Below are 22425 nucleotides of genomic sequence, written 5' to 3'. Positions count from 1 at the left end.
GTCCTGACAACTGTGCTTCCCACGTGGCTCAATGGTAAGGAATCCACCTGCCAATGCAAGAGATGCAGCCTGGGTCCTTGAGTTGGGAAGATCCCCTGGAGTAGGACATGGCAACCACTCCAGTATTGCCTGGAAAATTCCATGGACAGAAGAGATTGATGGGCTACAGTCCATGGGTCATGAAGAGTTGGACACGACTGAGCAAACCTGAGCACCTGACAACTAGTGTTCTCTGGTAAGGGCATAGAGACCTACTTGTTGGGCTGATTTAGCTTGTGGGAAGTTTCCTGTTTCAAGTGGTTTATATTGGGTAGTAACAGCAAAACATCATACTATTCACAGGGTTGTCAAGGCAAGAATACTGAAGTGATTTGCCATTCCCTTATTTTAGACAGCATATTAAAAAGCAGAGACATCACTTGCAGACAAAGAACCATATAGTATTTAAAGTTATGGTTTTTCCAGTAGTCATGTATAGATGTGAGAGTTGGACCATAAAGAAGGCTGAGTGCCCAAGAAGTGATGCTTCACACTGTTCTAAATGAAATCAACCCTAAATGTTCATTGGTAGGATTGATGCTAAGGCTGAAGCTCCAGGACTTTGATCACCTGATGCGAAGAGCTGACTCATTGGATAATACTCTGATGCTGGGAAAAATTGAGGGCAAGTGGAGAAGGGAGTGACAGAGGATAAGATGGTTGGATGGCATCACTGACACAATGCACAAACTGAGTCAAACTCTGGTAGATAGTGAAGGACAGGGAAGCCTGGCATGCTACAGTCCATGGGGTCGTAATGACTTAGCAACTAAACAGCAACAGCATAACCATCTTGGAATTTCCCATTTTCATTTCTATAGTATGAACCAACAATGTACAACATTAGATAAGAATTAAAGGGGTATCTTGTAAACCAGAACTACATCTCACAAAGTGGGACATTATTACCTCAAAGTCATGGGGCTCACCTTCATCAGGGAGAGGTAGTAAGATAGCAGGATTAAGAACATTGTCACTTTAAGATGTAAATTAGATGGTCAAGGAAGAAGGATCTCACAGAAGGTTAGCTTGCTTGCAGAGAAATGTAAGAGAGTTAAGAAAACTTTGAACAGCATTTGTAATTTGCAAATAAGTACTATTTCCTACAATTGAACCTACTGAGGCTTCTACAAACTTTGCAGTTATGGTGGCTGTAATCTTAAGACTGCTATGATAAGCCTGAACAACTGAATTCATTTGTTTGCTGATAGGCAATAGGCCTGAGTTTATTACCATGTACTTGTGAGAACATTCTCAGAATTTGGTAATCTGTTTCATGCACAAATAAGGTGAATGGTTGTGAATAGTTAGGTAGCCCTTGGGCAGGTGCTTCTTATAGTTCTTGTTTTAATTTCAGGTTTCTCTTTAAATTTTTCCTGAAGTATATTTGGTTTACAATGTTATATTACTTTCTGGCATACAACTAAGGGATTCAGTTAAAAGTATACATATATTCATATTCTTTTTCAGATTCTTTTCCATTTAAGTTATTACAAGATACTAAATATAGTTCCCTGTGCTATGCAGTAAGACTTTGCTGCTTATCTATTTTATATATAGTATTGTATATCTGTTAATCCCAAACTCCTAATTTATCCCTCTCCCCTGCATTCCCCTGTGGTAATCATGAGTTCATTTTTTATGTCTGTGAGTTGTTTCTGTTTTGTAAATAAATTCATTTGTATCATTTTTTTTAATTCCATGCATAAGTAATATGGAATTTGTCTTTGTCTGACTTACTTCACTTAGTAAGATAATCTCTAGGTCCATCCATGTGGCTTCAGATCACATTATTTCATTCTTTTTTATGGCTGAACAATATTACAGTATGTGTGTATATCTATTTATGTCACATCTTCTTTATCCACTCATCCATCAATGGACATTTAGGTTGCTTTCATGTTTTGTCTACCGTAAATAGTGCTGCTATAAACATTGGCATGAGTGAATTTTTTCAAATTATAGAGTTTTCTTTGAATATATCTCCAGGAGTGAGATTACTGGATTATATGGTGACTCTATTTTTAGTTTTTAAGGAAATTTCATCCTGTTTTCCATAGTGAGTGACTAGACCAATTTACATTCCCACCAACAGTTGAGGAGGATTCCGTTAATCCAAACCCTCTCTGGCATTAGTTATTTGTAAACTTTTTGGTGATGGTCACTCTAATTGGTATGAGCTGATAGCTTGTTGTAGTTTTGATTTGCAATTCTCCAATAATTAGGTCAACTCTTCGCATGAAGTGGCCAAAGTACTGGAGTTTCAGCTTTAGCATCATTCCTTCCAAAGAACACCCAGGACTGATCTCCTTTAGAATGGACTGTTGGATCTCCTTGCAGTCCAAGGGACTCTCAAGAGTCCTCTCCAGCACCACAGTCAAAAGCATCAATTCTTCGGCGCTCAGCTTTCTTCACAGTCCAACTCTCACGTCCATACATGATCATTGGAAAAATCATAGCCTTGACTAGATGGACCTTTGTTGGCAAAGTAATGTCTCTGCTTTTCAATATGCTATCTAGGTGGGTCATTGGAAAAGACTCTGATGCTGGGAGGGATTGGGGGCAGGAGGAAAAGGGGACCACAGAGGATGAGATAGCTGGATGGCATCACAGACTCGAGGGACGTGAGTTTGAGTGAATTCTGGGAGTTGGTGATGGACAGGGAGGCCTGGCGTGCTGCGATTCATGGGGTCACAAGGAGTCGGACACGACTGAACAACTGAACTGAATTGAACTGAATAATTAGGTATGTTAAGCACCTTTTCATGTGCCTGTGGACAATCTTCACGTCTTCTTTGAAGAAATGTTTATTTAGGTCTTCTGCTTTTTCATCATTAAGTTTTGTTGTGTTTTTTTTTAAATATTAAGTTGTATGAGATGTTTTTATATTTTGGAAATTAATACCTGTTAGTCACACTGTTTGAAAATATTTTCTCCCATTCTGTAGGTTGTCTTTTTGTTTATAGTTTCCTTTGGGTGCAAAGGCTTATACATTTTATTAGGTCACACTTGTTTATTTTTACTTTCATTTCCTTTGCCTTAGGAGACTTATTTTAGATTTTTAAAGGCCTGTTCAGGTTTATCTACCCAAGGAAGGAGTTCAGGGGGTGAAATTTTGGTAAGTTCATAGAATGAGGAATACAATAGACATAAAATGGAAATCCTTAGTCTGTAGTAATCAGTTAGCCCAGGAATCCATGAAGCTGTAGGCCTAGGAAATTCTTGAATTAGCTTAATTTATTTTGAGATGGGCTTCCCTTGTTGCTCAGCTGGTAAAAAATCTTCCCACAATGCGGGAGACCTGGGTTCGAACCCTGAATTTGGAAGATCCCCTGGAGAAGGAAAAGGCTACCTACTCTAGTATCCTGGCCTGGAGAATTCCATGGACTGGAATTCCTTAATTCTATATAGTCCATGAAGTCACAAAGAGTCGGACACAACTGAGTGCCTTTCACTCTATTTTTGAGATAGCTGGATTCCTTTGGCAATTAGATTATGACCTAGTCAATGAACAGTACTTAGAGATAATTGTAATTTTTCTTTAAAGATTTTATGCCTCTTTTTAGGTAAATGCTTCAACAAATAAATGGAATTTTTATGGACACCTGTTTGGTAACTGAGCACAAGAGGTTGTCTACATATTTCAAATGGGTTAAATTCCCTGAGGAATTGGAGGGCACTTAAATCTCAGTGGAACACTTGGAACAGACAAGATGGAGCCTCAGAAACTCTTAAGGAATGATTGTTCAGGCCTACTGTTGATTGTTCTTAATAAAGGCAAATAGATATTAGCTTTTAGGATCTATAGAGATGCTGTAAAAGCCTGAACAAAGTCCACAACAGTGAACCATTTTGAATATCTTGTAATAAAAGGGCATAATGGTTTAGAAAAAAACTGAGAAGTAAAGAATAACTATCCTGTTAATTGTGCTCAAGTCTTGGACAAATTGTCATCCCCTCCCATTAAGTTTCCAGCCTGACAAAATCAATCTGTTCTAGGGATTGACATAGGGAGTGATCACCCCTGCACTAATGGGGCTTCCCTGGTGGCTCAGACAGTAAAGAATTCACCTGCAACATGGGAGACCTGGATTCAGTTCCTGGGTTGGGAAGACCCCCTGGAGAAGGGTATGGCAAACCACTTCCAATATTCTAGCCTGGAAAATCCCCATGGACAGAGGAGCCTGGTGGGCTACAGTCCTTGGAGTCACAAAGAGTCAGACACAACTGTGTGACTAAGTGTGCACACACAGACATTCCTGCACTATTAGATCTTCCACTTCTGGTGACTATGGAGAGTGTATGGCCTCAGGCTTCAGTGAATATTGAGGCAATTTAGAAAGAGATTTGTACAGGTTCAATACTTTCTATCCTTCCAATATCAGTGTTAGAATTAGCCCACAGATTTTTGAGCAGTATGATTAGTTAGAGGTTGCCTGTTGAAGTTTTCCTCTTCTATATGGAGGCTAAATTACAGAGACCATAAAAGATCTGCTTCAAGTTCATCAGATGATTTGAAGCCAAGGTCTCCATTTGAAGTAAAGTTATTAGCCCTTTTAAATTAGAACAGAGACCTCTACCTAATAGACTGGGACCATATCCCATAACAAAAACAAATGGTTTTCAGTGAAAGGTCCCAGAGTCATTTGAACTGTTTAAGAAAGGAGTTCTATTTTAACTTTATTAAATACCCCTACTACAGAAACCTTTTTTCACTCCAAGGGATTATTGCCTTACGAGAGTAGCTTTAAAGTAAAAAGTGTTAACTCCAGTATCAACTAGAATTTGGCAAGATTTCCCATTAATTTTAACTTTAGTTTCTGTGTGACTCTTTAAGGGCATTATGGTAACAGTTTACTAAAGAACACCTCTGAGTCCTATATGGAAGTCCTCAACTTGAAGAATTTGCTTAGGACCTTTGAAGACGTTCTTCTTTCTAAGTTCCCGGTTAATTACAGATGAATCAGTCTTTGGACCATGATTTTGATGAGTGACTTCTAGAAGGATGCCATGGGGCAGAGGCTCCAGGTGTTATTTCGGGCTCTGGCCTTGGAACCATTGTAGCTGTAAGACCAACAGCTTGGCAGATTTTTGCCTGCAGTCTATTTCCAAAGTCTTTTCAAAGTTCTCAGCTATTGTCATAAATTCAGATTGGCGACTTCTTATTCAATTTTCTGCCTTTTACAAACAGGGCAGCTAGAGGAGATTAGGGCTCCCCTTCCCAGGTGGCACTAATAGTAAAGAACCAGCTTGCCAGTACAGGAGACGTAAGAGACACAGGTTCAATCCCTAGGTAGGGAAGATCCCCTGGAGAAGGGCAAGGCAACCCACTCCAGTATTCTTGGCTGGAGAATCCCATGGACAGAGGAGCCTGGTAGGCTACAGTCCATAGGGGTCACAAAGAGTGTGACAGAACTGGAGCAACTTAGCATGTATGTAGAGTAGATTAGGGTTCCCCCTGACTCAGCAGTAAAGAATCTGCCTGCAAAGCATGAGACACAGGAGATGTGGGTTCGATCCTTAGGTCAGACAAAATACTCTGGAGGTGAACATGGCAACCCACTCCAGTATTCTTGCTTGGAGAATCCCATGGGCAGAGGAGCCTGGCAGGCTATAGTCTATACGGTTGCAAAGAGCTGGACACCACTGAACACAAGCATGTAACAGGACAGATTGATTGACCTGATTTATTGTATGAAACCTTGAATGCTGTAAGAAGTGGGTTCTGAGCAATCTTTAAAATCTACCACAGATTCATCTTTTTTGGTTTGCATGTTTGAATAATTGACCTATCATTATAGGCAGGGAAGACCCTAGGAATGACTTATAAAAGTTCAGTTGCTATTTTGCAATATTTTTTTGGTCCATTAAGGGAACATATTCAGAGAAGACAGTGGCAACCCACCCCAGTACTCTTGCCTGGAAAATCCCATGGACAGAGGAGCCTGGTAGGCTGCGGTCCATGGGGTCGCTAAGAGTCGGACAGGACTGAGCGACTTCACTTTCACATTTCACTTTCATGCACTGAAGAAGGAAATGGCAACCCACCCCGGTGTTCTTGCCTGGAGAATCCCAGGGACAGGGGAGCCTGGTGGGCTGCCGTCTATGGGGTCTCACAGAGTCAGACACGACTGAAGTGACTGAGCAGCAGCAGCAGCAAAGGAACATATTGAAGATTTAAAATTTCAAATATCATCCTGGATTTTTTCCTGTTTCCATTTTTGGGTTTCATTGGGTGCATAAACTGGTAAAGATCTGGAAGCCTTGGGTCATATAGTCCTTGACAGTGACTCTAAATTCTTCAAAAAGCCTTTGAGTTTCCTCCTCATGTTTAGAAAATCATTAAACTATGGCCCATAGTTTGATCTTTGATCAAGAGGTGAAAGATATCCATGGAGGTCCCTCTACCATTTAGGAGTTTTATTTTAAAAAATATATATAGTGTCTTCAGAGTGAAAAGACAGTTCAGACAAAGAATTAATAAAATGTGAGTCTGCAAAGTAAAGAGGGAAAGAGAGGAACAATAGGAGTCAGATTAGTCCTATTGTCTTTTGTATTAAGTACTTCTAGTGTCTTTAATTTTCATTAGCCTTCTATACTAAATCTTTAAATGAGATATTTTGGACTCCTGAAGTCTTTTGGAAGCTTCTTCAGGCCAATTAAAATAGGTATCCCATTGTTTTTTTAATTTGGAAACCATTACTATCCAGTGAATTTCTTACATGAATAATCTTGTCTAAATGGAACCTTTCCCATAATGCAATTCTAGTTTGTTTTTAGTAAGATTTTGCCATTTTTGTAGATATCTACAGCTTCTGCACTATATTCCTGGGACATAAAATAAGCAGGTGTGCCAGGAGGTGACACACCTGACTTTAGAATTTAAAGATTTCATTTTACTATTATATATTTATTTTAGCTAAGCCTTTTTTTTTTTTTTTTTTTTTTTTTTGGTTTCTCAGAGCCAAACTAAGACCTGATGTGGGAGATGGTGTACAGTGTTTTATCTGCACCTCTTGCATGGAAATATTATTGAGATTGTGTTGACCTAGTGGAGAAGGCAATGGCACCCCACTCCAGTACTCTTGCCTGGAAAATCCCATGGATGGAGGAGCCTGGTAGGCTGCAGTCCATGGGGTCACTAAGAGTCAGACACGACTGAACGACTTCACTTTCACTTTTCACTTTCATGCATTGGAGAAGGAAATGGCAACCCACTCCAGTGTTCTTGCCTGGAGAATCCCAGGGACGGGGGAGCCTGGTGGGCTGCCATCTATGGGGTCGCACAGAGTCGGACACGACTGAAGTGACTTAGCAGCAGCAGCAGCAGTGTAATCTAATCTGTTCCATGACCATTTTGTCCTAGCACAAGAGTCTTTGAGTTAGGTGGTAAAAGCTCTATTAGCTCTTAAATGTTCAACCAAACCCACCACTTTTTGTAGCTTCTTTGACTTCCAAGAGTCCCACTAACTTTTATCCTCCAACAGTTTCTGTCTCTAGAAAACAAGACAAATAAACATGGGCATCTTAATATATTGGCTATCACCAAGAGATATTATGGCTTCCTGGCCAAGAAAAGACTCTGTGCTCACCACCACCAATTTCCCACCAAAGGACTTTGGACTGGAATGGGATTGAACCAGCAGATCTCAACTAATAGGAACTGTGGCCTGGGGACTCCACATAGTCACTAATAGGTCCCATTGGGATTTGAGGAGAGAATTACAGGTTATGGCTTCCATTCAAAAATCCAAAAATTGCAGTCCAAAATAAAGGCTAAGAAATTGGCCTTTGGGTGGAACAATTTAGCAGCTCAAGCCAACTGTCTCATAAAGAAAAGCCAGTTAGATTTGGAGTTTGACATAAAGAGAGTGGAGTTCAGAATTAAGAACATATCCACAGCCCACGGAAATGGCGAGAATAATGACAGTGAACACAAAAAGTGGTTTAAATTAAAAGCAACATTAAAATATCAAATATAGGAGAGGGAGCTCTCTTTGCTTTCTAGGGCTCTCATAACAAATATTCACAACCATGGCTTAAAACAGCATACATTTATTTTCAAACATTCTGAAGTTCAGAGGTTGGCAATCAAGGGGTTGGTTGTGTTGGTTCTTTCCAGAAACTCTTAGGAAGAATCTGTACCATGTCTCCCTCCTGGCTTCTGGTGGCTTATAGACACATGACTTCAATCTCTGCCTCTGTCTTCACATCATTTTCCTCTGTGTGTCCCATGTATCTTCCTTTCTGTCTCTTACAAGGACATTACCATTGGTTTTAGGATCTAGAGATACCTAATTAGTGAACATCATATCTTCAAGTAAGGTATTCCATATATATTCCATAAAGGTACCAAGGATTAGAACTTGGAAATACAATTCTGGGACCTTTTTCCAATCCACTGTAGCAGTATATAGGGCAAAAGTAGTTTTTATAACAAAAAGAAAGAAAGAAATTGCCAGGATGGAGTCACGACACTAAATGTTCATATCCAAATTCCTTATTCCCAGAAAAATGCCTGCATAATTTTAGAGATGTAGCAAAGCAGGCTTTTGGTTTTTTATGATCCTGAATTCATTTCCAGAATTTCATATGATTTATTTCATTAACATTATTACTGTTGTTTCTCTTATTGTTCATTATTTCTTTGTCATTAGACAAAACTGTAATATGAAATCAGTATTCATACAGTGTCTATTACATGCCTGGAACCATGCTAAATGAAATAATCCTATAAAGTAGATATTATTTTAAATGCCTTTGTTCCAGACATTGGTGTTTAAGAATAGACAGGAACAGTGACTTGTTCAAGGCTGGGCAGTTATTATCCATGAACCAGGATTTAATTCAAGGTCTGATATGAGTCTGAATGTAATCACTATGCCATATTAGGAGCACTTGGTGTTCATCATTTCAGTGGCATTAATCTTGTTTCATCTAGATTCCATGCTCTGGGAGAAAAAGAAATGCATTAAATATATTTTTAAAATATTTTATTCTGTCCCTAAAGAGAGAAAAGTATTAGGTGTGATTAAGACCATCAAATAAGACTGTTTATTTTCATGAAGCAATCTACCTGAATAATCTTTCTTAGTTCTCAAAACCATTATGGATGCCAGTGGCAAACAACGTCTAGAGAGAAGTTTATTATATAATGTGTGGAGGAACTGTTGTGGCTATGCCTATATAAATGTTAGGGTTAGGGGAAAGAACAAATATAATAGACAAAATTCTGGTCTTGGATCTGATCCTCACTGCCATAACTTCTCTAAGACCTTTGGGATTCACTGAGCCCCCAAGAAGTTTGCTGTTCTGCATTCACTGCTATTGTCTGCTTTGTTAAGTGGGAGTTGGAAAAGATAATATAGTCACAGTTCTTTTCATCTAAATTATATTATTTTGATATTTTATGATTAATGAGCAAATCTTAAATGTATCAGTTACTAAAAAGAGAATTATAATATTCACTGTAAGAATGCTGCTACATACATCATCCACTGTATTTCATTGCATCTCATTTTGGCAGAACTAAAAGAAAAAAAAAAAAAACTTAGTCCTATTATCCCCTTGTTCTGCTATCCCCCCAAAAATTGTTTATATCCATTGAACAATAAATAAGGTATGTCATATATTTTCTTGCCTTCTTAGAACTTTAATGGCAAATTTCTAAGTTTTTTCACTAATGTTACCACTGGCTTAATTTCTACCTTTATGTGTGTGTTTATGCTATTTATACTGATTTTTTCAGACATGTTTTTTTCTTTGCATTATTTTCAGGATCAGCCTAAACCCAGCAGGAAAGGCATGTGCCCTGGGTCCTGCACTTCAAAGGGCCCTATTCACCATCCTCCCTTTTCATGGGCGAGATCTTCAGAGCAAAGGGGGTATGAACATGCATGACTCACATTTCCCTTTTAATCCACATTCCATGTACCTGTAAGTATGGTATTTCCTTCCCAAATGATCTTAAATCCATTCCCATGGCCTATGAAGATGAATTCTTCCCTGAGCCCATCATATGGAAAGCACAATCTAAATCTACAGTGTGTTCATCATTAGCCCCGAGGGGCTGACGAGAAGTAGCTTCTTGCAGAGAGTTGGACAAAGACTGACATTAGGCTTTGTGTGTTCATCCATGTTGTGTGAAGCTCCTAATGGTTCAGGATAAAGCCAGGAGTGTTGGCCAAGGGCCTGTTATCTGGCTGTCTTTGTGCAGCCACATTTAAGGGTGGAACATTTAGCAGCCCAAGTATGCCAACTGAATGTGTTCTTTGTTTAGTTCCTAACTTTTAAATATATATAAACTCCCATTTGTTCTTTTGTCCTAGTTTCCACAAATAATAAGGAGAAGTATGCTTATAATTGTGTGCATATTTTTATAAATTTCTTTACTCCTCTATAGCATATGTAAATTTATAAAGAACCAAGATCACACTTAGGAATGGTTTTCTCTCTTCTAGGAATAAAGGCTTGTAATGGATTGCTTATCACTGATACTTCATAAGCCAATTTTATTTTTCAGTCATTCATTTCTCAATGATAACCTAAGTGGCACTAGTGGTAAAGAACCCACTCGCCAATGCAGGAGACATAAGAAATGCAGGTTCGATCCCTGTGTTGGGAAGATCTCCTGGAGGAGGAATGACAACCCACTCCAATACTCTCGCTTGGAGAATCCCTTGGACAGAGGAGCCTGGCAGGCTATGGTTCATAGGGTCACAAAGAGTCAGACACAACTGAAGTGACTTAGCACTAGAACTAACATCTTCAAGAACAAAATGTTGTAAGTCTACTTATGGGTGTATTTTTACATCTTTCTAATTATGAATTTATCATATTTTTATCACAAATTTATCAATACATTCATTAGTGAATGACAACAAAGTATCCTATTTATCATCCTTATGTTTGTATAAGTTTAAGTATTGTTTCATTAATATTTTCCTTTATAAAAGTATGAGCCACACTTTTTTAACTCAATACAATGAAGAAGGGCTCCTCTCTTCATGGCTCAGTGGTAAAATATCTGCCTGCCAATGCAGGAGACACAGGTTCAATCCCTGGTCTGGTAGGATACCACATGTTGCAGAGCAACTAAGCCCATGCAATGCAACTATTAGCCTGTGCCCTAGAGCATGTCTATGTTCCACAACAAGAGAAGCCTGTGCATTGCAACTAGAAAGTAACCCTCATTGGCCACAACTAGAGAAAAAAGCCCACAGAGCAAGGATAAAACCCAGCACTGCCAAAAAATAAATAAAAACAAATATGATAAAGAACTTAACAAGTAAAATTAGTAGGACTTCATGGTGCTGAGATCCACCTGCTCCTTTTCCCTGGAGCAGTGCTCTGAAATGCTCAGATGTTAGGACAAATTTCATTTCTTTCCTTGCCTCTGGAAGGAAATGTGTTAAGATTGTGCATCTTCTCCCAGTCCCAGATAGGGTTGCACCAGTAGTTGAGATCCACATTTTATTTTGAAGAAAGACATTGATGGTTAATTTTAAACCTGTCTCTTAATAGGAAACAGAGTGGCCAAACCTGAAATTTAGTAGTAAAATGACCTCTTGCTATTACCAAAGGGTGACACTTCGAGAGTGGGTGTTCCTGCAGTTTTAATATTGAAATCATTGGGAATTTCATACTACAAGGTCACTGTTTTCTCTACTTCCAGTTGGGTTTCCAATCTTGTAGAGGAGACATTTTCAGAGCTGTTGTTTATTTCAAACCTGAAAACAGGATTTATATCATAAAAGTTATTGATTCTGACATGTTACTTCCTCATGTTTATATCTAAATGATTAACCTGAACCAGATAGTTTCATAAAATACTTTTATAATATTTCCAAATTGATATCCAAAATATATTTTACAGACCAGACACTGTCTTTACCATTCTTGTTTTTGCTTGACATTTAATAATCTACCTGAAAAAAGGAGTTTTCAAGACCAGACATGGTATGAAAAACTGATAATCCTGGATTAGTGAAAGACTTTAAACTTTTATTTGGAAAAGGACACTAGTTTAAAATTTTTGTTCTCCAAGAGTTCTTTGCAAACAAAGAATAGAGCAAAATTTACATAAACTATGCCTTATTCCATCATTAATTCTTAAATCATGCCAAAAAATGTACAGTATATAACCATGTATTAAAAATCAAGTATAAAATGAATTATGAATACAATATATAAATCAGAAAAGTCACTAACGATTTTCTAATATACTAAATTATTAGTCTTCATTTTTCTGCTATAAGGTGGCAAGTCTATACTATGCCAGACCAGATAAATCTTACTGATTTAAGCACTAATAAATTTAAATCAAACATCATCTAAGATTTTATAGTACAAATTAAGAAGGAAACTGGTGTGTTACTCTTAAAAGAATGCATATTTAAAATAATTTGGAAGTTACATATATATGTTTAGTCATTTACTCATGTCTGACTCTTTGCAACCCCGTGGACTGCAGCTCATCACGCTCCTCTGTCCAGAGGGGTTCTCCAGGCAAGAATACTGGAGTGGGTTGCCATGTCCTCTTTATAAATATACACACACACACACATTTACTATTTTGTAAAGTAATTGGGTCTCACTGTTGTAAAAAAAGAAAACTGTGAAAGTAAGGTAATGTTATTTGTCATTTAGTATCTTAATGCAACTCTCATGAGTTCTGGTCATTTTTAAGATATTTTGTACCATATCAGTTATATTATCTATTCATGCATATATAAGATATGTATCCTGGAAAAGGAAATGGCAAGCCACTCTGGTATTCTTGCCTGGGAAATCCCATGGACAGAGGAGCCTAGCAGGCTATATTCCATGGGGTCACAAACAGTAGGACACGACTGAGCACACACACAATATATATGTATATATATTGTTGGTATATGTATTAAATTTTAAAAATATATTTGAAGTCACATATAAATACAGCTAACAAGGATGTGGATAATGCTTAGATAAGAGTTGTAAGGAAATGTGGCAAAATTCTTAGATAAAACTCAATTTTAGAGGTGATTAAAATTTCCTTGTTGAATATTATTGTTTGTATTTTTGTAATGTTCAACTGTCACATTTACTAAACTGACCAACTCATAATATAATAGCTTACATAATTTTTTTTCTCTTAACTAAAGTAATAAGGGAATATAAGATCTATTATGTAATGATATGTATATCATTACATAAGATATATAAGGGATAAGTAATAAGGGAATATAAGATCTATTATGTAATGAGTTATGGCTCAGTGAACTTCAAACTGGGCTTCCCTGGCAGGTCTGTGGTAAAGAATCCAACAGCTAATGCAAGAGATGCAGGAGACACGGGTTCAATCCCTGGGTTGGGAAGATCCACTGGAAAAGGGAACGGCAACCCACTTCAGCATTCTTGACTGGGAAAGCCAATGGACAGAGAAGCCTGGTGGGCTACAGTCCATGGGGTTGCAATAGAATCAGATATGACTTAGTGATTAAACAACTTCAAAATAGAATTATTGTCAAACAGTGGTAACATTTTAGGATAGGTTTATAGATACAGATATAATTAAATGTTGCATTTAATTATAAAAATAAATTTCTTCAGAGTAGTGTCCATTCTCTTATTGGAATCTAGGGAAAAATTTTTGGTTAAAATTTCTGTTTATCTGAGATAATTTATCTCAGATTACTGGATCCTGAAAAGAAAAATCAAATGTGCTTTGAAACAAGGACTTTCCAGTATTATGAATCACTCTTCTGCTAAGATTTAGTTTTGATTCAATAAAATATTTTTAAGATGCAAATATTGAACAAAATTTCATACAAATATTAATTGCACAATTGATTGTATTAAGAAAATAAATCCAGAGATTTAAATTTACCAGCTAAAACTGGGAAATATCATTTGTTATAATATTACTTTGTTGACTTATTTTATAAACTTGTTTATGCCCACTCTTTACCCCAAAATAATTTAAGACAATGTTTGGTGATACATAATATATATTTGAAGAAGTTGGGAAAAAAAAAAGAGTAAAATATGGAAGCATGTTAAATCATTTGAAGAATAAAATAATGTAATAAAATGCATATGTAGGGAGATTACATACTTGCCAAGGATGTGCTTTGATGTAGTTCTTAGCATTCTAGCAGCAAAACAGAGATGAGAAGCCTTGTCTGTGTAACAATATGCAGAGTCTAAAAGATCAAAGCAAATCTACTTGCTCAGGAGAAATACAAGCAATCCTAAAAGCAAACAAAAAACAAAATCAGCAAGAAGGCTCATCAAAGGAAACATCCCCTATTGTGTCCTAACTATAAATAACATGACTCTGTATTTCTCTTAATGGCAATAGATTTATACAAGTGCATAATTCAACAGCAGTGATTATTGGAGAAAGAATCAGAAAAATATAATATGATGAAATTACTCAGTTTTGTGACTGCCTGAACTATTGCAGTAGATTTCAGATTATGTGGAAGAACTGATACACAGAACAGCCTTGAAGAAATGCTCCACAAATAGACTTCTCTCAGAAGGGCCTCTGACAGATAGATATTGGGCAGGAGGGAATTTGAGATTGTATTCCCCGGCAAGAAATTGGAATAAAGCAATTCTATGCTGCCAGATAAATATTGACCTATATGCACTAACAGACAGTCAACCTCGGAATAGAGTTGACCTTCTCTTGTGGAAATTGAATAGTCTAGCCAGGATGTGTGCCCGAATGAAAGGCTATCTAACATTGGCTCAGTGGGTACTTAAATGAGTGCCTGAAGGCAAGGTAGAGATCTTTTGAACATAGGTTCTAATTCACCACAATGTACAGATGAATAGGAGATTGAGTATTCAAAACTTTTTTACATATAGCATACTCAAAATTCTTTTAACTTAAAATGTTTTAAGGCAACTGTAATTGTATAGCTACCTCAGACACTGATAATAAAACAGTGTCCACAGCTCTGAGCAATGAAAAATCATTCTTCTTATAATAAAACTGTCTTATCTAATATAAAAAAATATACATGTTTTATCAAGGAATAGGTACAAATGTAATTGCCAAATGGAACAATTATATGAAAATAGTTTAACACTGGTAGCAATCTAAAAAATTCAGTAGAAACTTCATATTTATAGCAGTTTATCTGATGTCCTACTGAAGAGTAATGATAAAATAAGTATACTAGATGTCTGCTGAATCTAATTCTTGGACCATTAAAATATAACATATGAATATCAGATATTTATATGTTTTATCTATAGTTTTAATGCACACAGACAATATATGTTAAAAATAATGTTATCAAATCACTTAAGACTTCTTTTTTAAAGCTGAGATTAGAAGATATCCTTCTGTTAGGCCACAGAGTACATCCATTATTCTTGTCAAAAGCAGATTCAACTGATAAGACTGTTCCCATAGTGATAGGAAGAAGAGTTGGAATAAGAATCAATTGAAAAAAAAAGGCAATCCTTGATGGAGCCACTGTTGAAATTTTCCCAAGTATTTAAAGAATTATACAAATCTTACACAAATACTTCCACCAAAAAATAGGGCAATTTTCCCAACTTATATGTGAGTCCAACATAACTTGATATCAAAATTGTAGAGCATATTCCATGAAACTAAAATTTGAAACAAAGTACTCATAAAAAATATCAGAAATTCAAATAATTCATAAAAAGCATAATACTGAAAGACTACATTTGTTTCTGAAAATCAGTGAGGGTTTACAGTTTTAAAATAACTACATTAACAACCATCAAAGCAGGAGTGAGAGAGTACAATGCAATCATATCAACCAATGAATAAAAATCGTTTGATACAGCAACAACAACAATATATTCATGATTTGAACAGAACCTGTAAGTAAATAAAGAATATAGGAGTAGTGTCCTGATCAGGTGGTGCTAGTTGTAAAGAGCCTGCCTGCCAATGCAAGAATGTAAGACAAACAGGTTTGATCCCTGGGTCAGGAAGATACCCTGGATAAGGGCATGGCAACCCATTCCAATATTCTTGCCTGGAAAATCCCATGGACTGAGAAGAGCCAGACATGACTTAAGCGATGTAGCATGCACACATGATCGTCCTGATCAGATAAAGGGTTGTCTAACAAGAAGCATCAGAGAAGGCAATGGCACCCCACTCCAGTACTCTTGCCTGGAAAATCCCATGGATGGAGGAGCCTGGTAGGCTGCAGTCCATGGGGTCATTAAGAGTCAGACACAACTAAGCAACTTAACTTTTACTTTTCACTTTCATGCATTGGAGAAGGAAATGGCAGCCCACTCCAGTGTTCTTGCCTGGAGAACCCCAGGGACACGGGAGCCTGGTGGGCTGCAGTCTATGGGGTCGCACAGAGTCATACACAATTGAAGTGACTTAGCAGCAGCAGCAGCAGCAACAAGTAGCATATAGTGAACATAATAAGTAATGGTAAAATATTGAAGCCTTTCTTCCAAAAGGGTTCAGACAGAAAAGCAATGAGAAAATGGGCGAGGAAGCTCTGACTGTCAGGAGAAGTTCAGAGAATGGTAGAATTAGACAGGGTCCAGTGGCTGTAGGCCCCAGTCTCCTTCTTAGTAGAAATCCCATCTCTAGATCTTGGGAGTTCTGCAAGGCCTACAAGGGTGTCAAGATGAGGAGATACCTGGCTCCCCAGCATGCCAGAGGTCCCTTTTCCTCAGGAGTCTGGGACACTTCTTCTAATAGTCAAACCACCTGCTACTTGCCCCACCTCCCACACAGCCCCCAAAACCAATGTAAATTAATTCCAGGAAATTAAGGTGGGTTTACAGCTTTTAAATCAACATATTAACAATGATAACAACAACACAGAGTGCTAAGAAGTTAATTGAACTTGACTACCTAAAGGAAGCAATAAATCTGTCTGTGTTGTATATTTTTCTTAAATCATAGAAAATTCACTTGTATACAATTTTTTTTTCACTTTGAGAACACTTAAATATCAAATAGCTGGGTAACAAGACAGAAACTACATCTCCCTTTAAGTAGGGACAAATTTAAGTTATCACATTTATTTTTTAATGTTGAAATAATGTGTAATAGGTCGCTGACTTTTTTCATAATTAGATTCCAGGAATAACATCTCTTATAACCCCAAATTCTCTGTAAGAATGTGTTTCATTTCTTAAATCAACCATACATTTTACAGATGATTAACTTAAAGTTTTAGTACAGAGTCAATTTCTTTTTACCTACCACAGGTTTTTGGAGTACTGTAAGGGCTGATTGATTAAGCTTTCTTTCTACAACAGCAGATGTATAAAAAGTGTGGAATAAATTACAGGATAAGTTAAATATTAAGTCATATGGCATAACAATAACATCCTACTTTTCTTCCTAACAGATAAATTTGAAAGTTCATCCTAACCTTATGCATTTATAAAAGGGTGAAGACTAAGGGACCCAGTGACTCTGCACAACCATCCTCAAACCTGCGTTCTCACTCCAGAATGAGAAAAGGGCACACTCTATTACTATATAACATTGTCTCTTCACAGTTATACTGGAGAAATTAGTCAAGGTAATAAAGACATAATAAGAAATATACATTGTAAGAAATGGAATAAAGAAATAAAATTGTCATTATTTGCAGAGAAGATGAATAGAAAACCCAATAATCTTCAGATAAACTCTTACAACTGACAAAGGAATTCAGCATCCTGCAAAGTCAACATAGACACCAACTGTCCACATGAAAGCAAAAACATTCAGAAAATTAATTTTTTTTTAAATGATACCATTTACAATGTTATGTGTGTTAGTTGCTCAGTCATGTCTGACTCCTTGCAATCCCGGGGACTGTAGCTTTCCAGGCTTCTCTGTCCATGGTATTTCCCAGACAAGAATACTGGAATGGGTTGCCATTTCCTATTCCATGGGATCTTCCCAACCCACAGGATCAAACCTGTGTCTCTCACATTGCAGGCAGATATTTTTTTTACCATCTGAGATACCAGGAAAGCCCTTACAATGCTATACACAAAAGCAAATAAATGTAACATTCTATCTACATGCATACACATACACAAAATTGTTGGGAGAAATTTAAGAGCTATATAAATATAGAAATACACTGTGCACATGTAATAGAAAACTCATTCATCTAAACATGCTAATTATTGCTATATTTATGCTAGGTAGAAATTAATACAACCACCCCTATAGCAAATTTGTGTATGTGTATGTTTAATTGGTAACTTGATTTTAAAGTCTTATATGTAAAATAAATAAGAATAAGAAAACTATTCAAGGATGAGCAAATTTGAAAGAATAGCACAACCTGATATCAAGAAGTATTAAGAAACTAATACTTGTCAACATCATATATGAACAAGGATAAAACCAATGAAACAGAACATATAGATCAGAAATCTCATATGTTCACTTAATTTATGACAGGTAACATCATAACATATTTAGGGAAGAATAGTTTTTTCAATAAATGGTGTGAGATCAAGTGAATACATAAATTGGTAAAAAATGAAACTTGACCGCTACTGCAAACCACATGCAAAAATTAATTGAATGTATACTGTATATCTGAATGTGAAAAGTGAAACACTAAAGCTTTCAGAAGTTAATATAGAAAAATACTGTTATAATTTTGGTGTAAGTCAACATTTTATATAGCATTACATAAAATTCCCTTAATCATAATATAAAAGACTGCCAGATTGTATTACATTAAATTAATAACATTTGTTAATCTAAAGGAATCAGATCAGTGTTGGAGAAGATTTTTGATGTACATACAATTAATAAGGTTCTAATAGACTGAATACATATAGGGCTTCTTCAAATCACAACAAAAAACAAGTCAATGGGAAAATGTGAGAAAAAAAAAAACAGAAGGAAAGATCTGAACACTTCACAATGGTATTCAAATGATAAGGAAATGACAAATTACTCACCTTAGATACAGAGTAAAGCAAATTAAAGTCAATTGAAATGCTCATAACAGAATGTTTAAAATTTTTAAAAAGGACAGTCACAATTGTTGCTGAAAAAGTAGAAATACAAGTATTCCACACAGAAGATGAGAGCCTATATTGGTAAAAATACTTTCAGAAAACTCAGGCAATACATACTAAAGTTGAGCACATAACACTCCAATACCTAGCATGCTCACTTTTAGAAATATTCTCAACAACCAAAAAAAGGTTTTATATGCATTTAAAGACATACATGTTAATATCCTTGGCATCATTTTTAACAAGATTGCTGATGTATGGATAAATTGTGTAGCCAAATAATTGATCAGGAATAAAAATGGGCAAATGAAAAAGAATTTCACATCATTAAATCGTGTTAAAACTGCTAGGTATGTAAAAGCATATACTGTGTAACAACATTTATATAAAGTAAAAATGGCAAAAGTAATTTGTGATAATAGAAATCAGAAGAGTTCTTATTTTAGGGAGTTTAAGTAGTATATCAGAGAAGGCAATGGCACCCCACTCCAGTACTCTTGCCTGGAAAATCCCATGGATGGAGGAGCCCGGTGGGCTGCAGCCCATGGGGTCGCTAGGAGTCAGACACGACTGAGCGACTTCACTTTCACTTTTCACTTTCAAGCATTAGAGAAGGAAACGGCAACCCACTCCAGTGTTCTTGCCTGGAGAATCCCAGGGAAGGGGGAGCTTGTTGGGCTGCCGTCTATGGGGTCGCACAGAGTCGGACACGACTGAAGCGACTTAACAGCAGAAATATTTTGGCGGGGGCGGGGGCGGGGGGTTGGTAATATTCTGATTTTTTTATCTAAGTATTAGTAGTACAGGTGTGTACATTTTGTGAAAACTCACTAACCTCTACATATAGTATTTATATACTTCTTAATGCATATTTTAGCTTAATTAAAAGTTTAATACAAATAAAATGAGGAAACATAATTGAATACAACATATTTCCTACAAAACTAATTCTTGCTATGTATTGTGCTTAGTCACTCAGTCCTGTCAGTCTCTGCGACTCTATGGATATTATCCCACCAGGTTCCTCTGTCCATGGGATTTTTCAGTACTGGAGTGGGTGGCCATTTCCTCCTTCAGCAGATCTTTCTGACCCAAGTATCAAACCTGTTTCTTCCGTGTCTCCTGCATTGGCATACAGATTATTTTACCACTGAGCCACCTGGGAAGCCCTGGTGGCAAGTATTCTGCTTCCATGGTTCACTGGCTAGCCTAGAAGGGCTGCAATCACTGACTCCATTTCTCAGGTATCATTGGAATACTATCTGTGACTCCTCTATAATACCTAAAATAGTTGGAAAAAAAATCATAATTAAATTGAACAATAATAACAATTTTAAATTGTCCCAATCTGTGATATGCCCATTACATAATAAAAATTGAAATATTAGAATAAAAGTTCAGTAAAACTAGGCACATATATTTCCAGTGTATGGTTAATCATATCATATGGGTATATGAAAAGACAGGTACTAATAGTTTTTTCAATTTCACCTTTAAATTAAAACTGATGTTAATGAAGTGAAACAACTCTTATTGAAATGCCTTTAGAATTGTCAGAAATACATATTGCTTTATCCTCAACTGCAGGTGTACTCATATTCTCATAAATGAAATCATCCATCTTTAAGCAAACCAAAATTATCTTTGCTTTAATTATTTTATATGTAACCAAACTTTGTGGATCTCTCTTTGTTCATTTTGACAGGAATGGATGTTTTATAGATAAGTAAATTTCTTGGACAATTGAATATATTTTGAAATGGAAATTTTCAGTCATCCATGAAATTAAACAGTGCTTTACAAAGAAAAGAAAAGCTTTTCAGTGATGAATTCTGCCCTCCTATCTTAGATTCTCTGTTTAAATTTCCATGTCAAAGTAAATAGTGTCTTATTCCAAAACAAATTCCTAGGAAGTTTTTATCTCAGGCAAATTTCCTTTTTACTCTAACAGTCTCTACATGCAGTGCTTGTGGTTTGACTTTTCTGGTGGGACTTCCATGCTGTATAATTCGGCTTGCCTGCTGGTTCTTACCATATCTTGTGATCTTGTTGACCTTCTAACACTTCGTTCATTTTATAGTTCAGTTTTGTTTTTCTAATTCAGCATTTAGCAGGTGTTTAACTTTGTGGAAGGAAGGAAGAGAGGAAGGAAGGGAAGGAGGGAGGGAGGAATTAGGAGGATCACTTTCGTCTTTGCCAGGAGTGATATGTAAAGATACTTAGCCAACTTCTTGTCCTACAAGTTGCCCCTCAGATAAATATACTGTTCATTTGCCATTTTCTGAGGTTTAGATTTTGTTGCTGGTGTTATTGTTTGCATTTTTTTAATTTAAATATTTCTTTAATATTATGGAGGAATCATGGGGGCTAAAATAAACAGGGTGGAAAATCTGGATAGAACTAGTTTGCAAGTTTCAGTGAAAAAATCTTTGATTGTAACAGAATAAAAATGGAACTAGGTCTAATCCTCCCTAGCTACTCATTATAGTTCTTTCAATCTTGTCTAGTAAGGATAAATCCACCAAATTCTTTCATTCATCTTTTAAGCCTGTGTCTTGTGCTCCAAGATCCCGCAAGAATTTTCTTGTGCTGTAGAACATATTAGGAAAGTTGTAAGTACAGATAATGTTGCTTTAGTAATATAAAGTAGTCAGATAAAAAATATATATCTTAGAAAGTTTTACATGGTCTCATCTCAATCCTAATATATGGTTCTTTGACTGGAAAAATGTGTCTAATGTATTTGCCTGTCAGGGTAGGACATAAATTTCTGAAATTTCCTTTAAATTAGAACTTTAAGTATTCAAAGCATTAATGTCTTATCTGTAAACACTCTTCTATAACCTATTTGTGAAATAAAATTTATTGTGCATTTCAGATAAATCAAATGGATATGTTGTTTTCAATCCAAAATGTTCAGAGTTATAAATTAAGATAATGCTTCAATATGATCAGATTCAAGGAATGCAACACTGAAATTAAGGATTGCATTCCCAGGATCAAGATTAAGATCTCCTATCAGATGTAAGACAGATTTAGAAGAATTAGTAGATTTTAATGTCCCCAAACATAAAGATATAAGAGAAAATAGAATTATGAGTATTCTGCCAGTGATAATTTGATCTAAGTTAAGATTAAAAAAATATATATGTGTAATTCTTTGGTAGATAAAGTGAAGAGCATATACATAGAGCATGAGGTGAGAGAGGACATCATACATTGGGGATCCCTTCAGTTCTGCATGTGACTGAAATGCAGTCAGAGAAGAGAGACACATAAAAGCTTCAAGGAAGAGGTAAATGAGCGTTAATTAGGGGGTTTACATTTTGTTCATAATAGTTTCAGAAGTACTGGAATGAAATTGTTTCATGTATTTGCTTGTCTAATAAATATACGAGA

Source organism: Bubalus bubalis, chromosome 19 (assembly GCF_019923935.1).
Source record: "Bubalus bubalis isolate 160015118507 breed Murrah chromosome 19, NDDB_SH_1, whole genome shotgun sequence".
In the NCBI taxonomy this organism is placed as follows: Eukaryota; Metazoa; Chordata; class Mammalia; order Artiodactyla; family Bovidae; genus Bubalus; species Bubalus bubalis.
The sequence above is the reverse complement of the archived record's forward strand: the minus strand, read 5'-3'. Positions refer to the sequence as shown.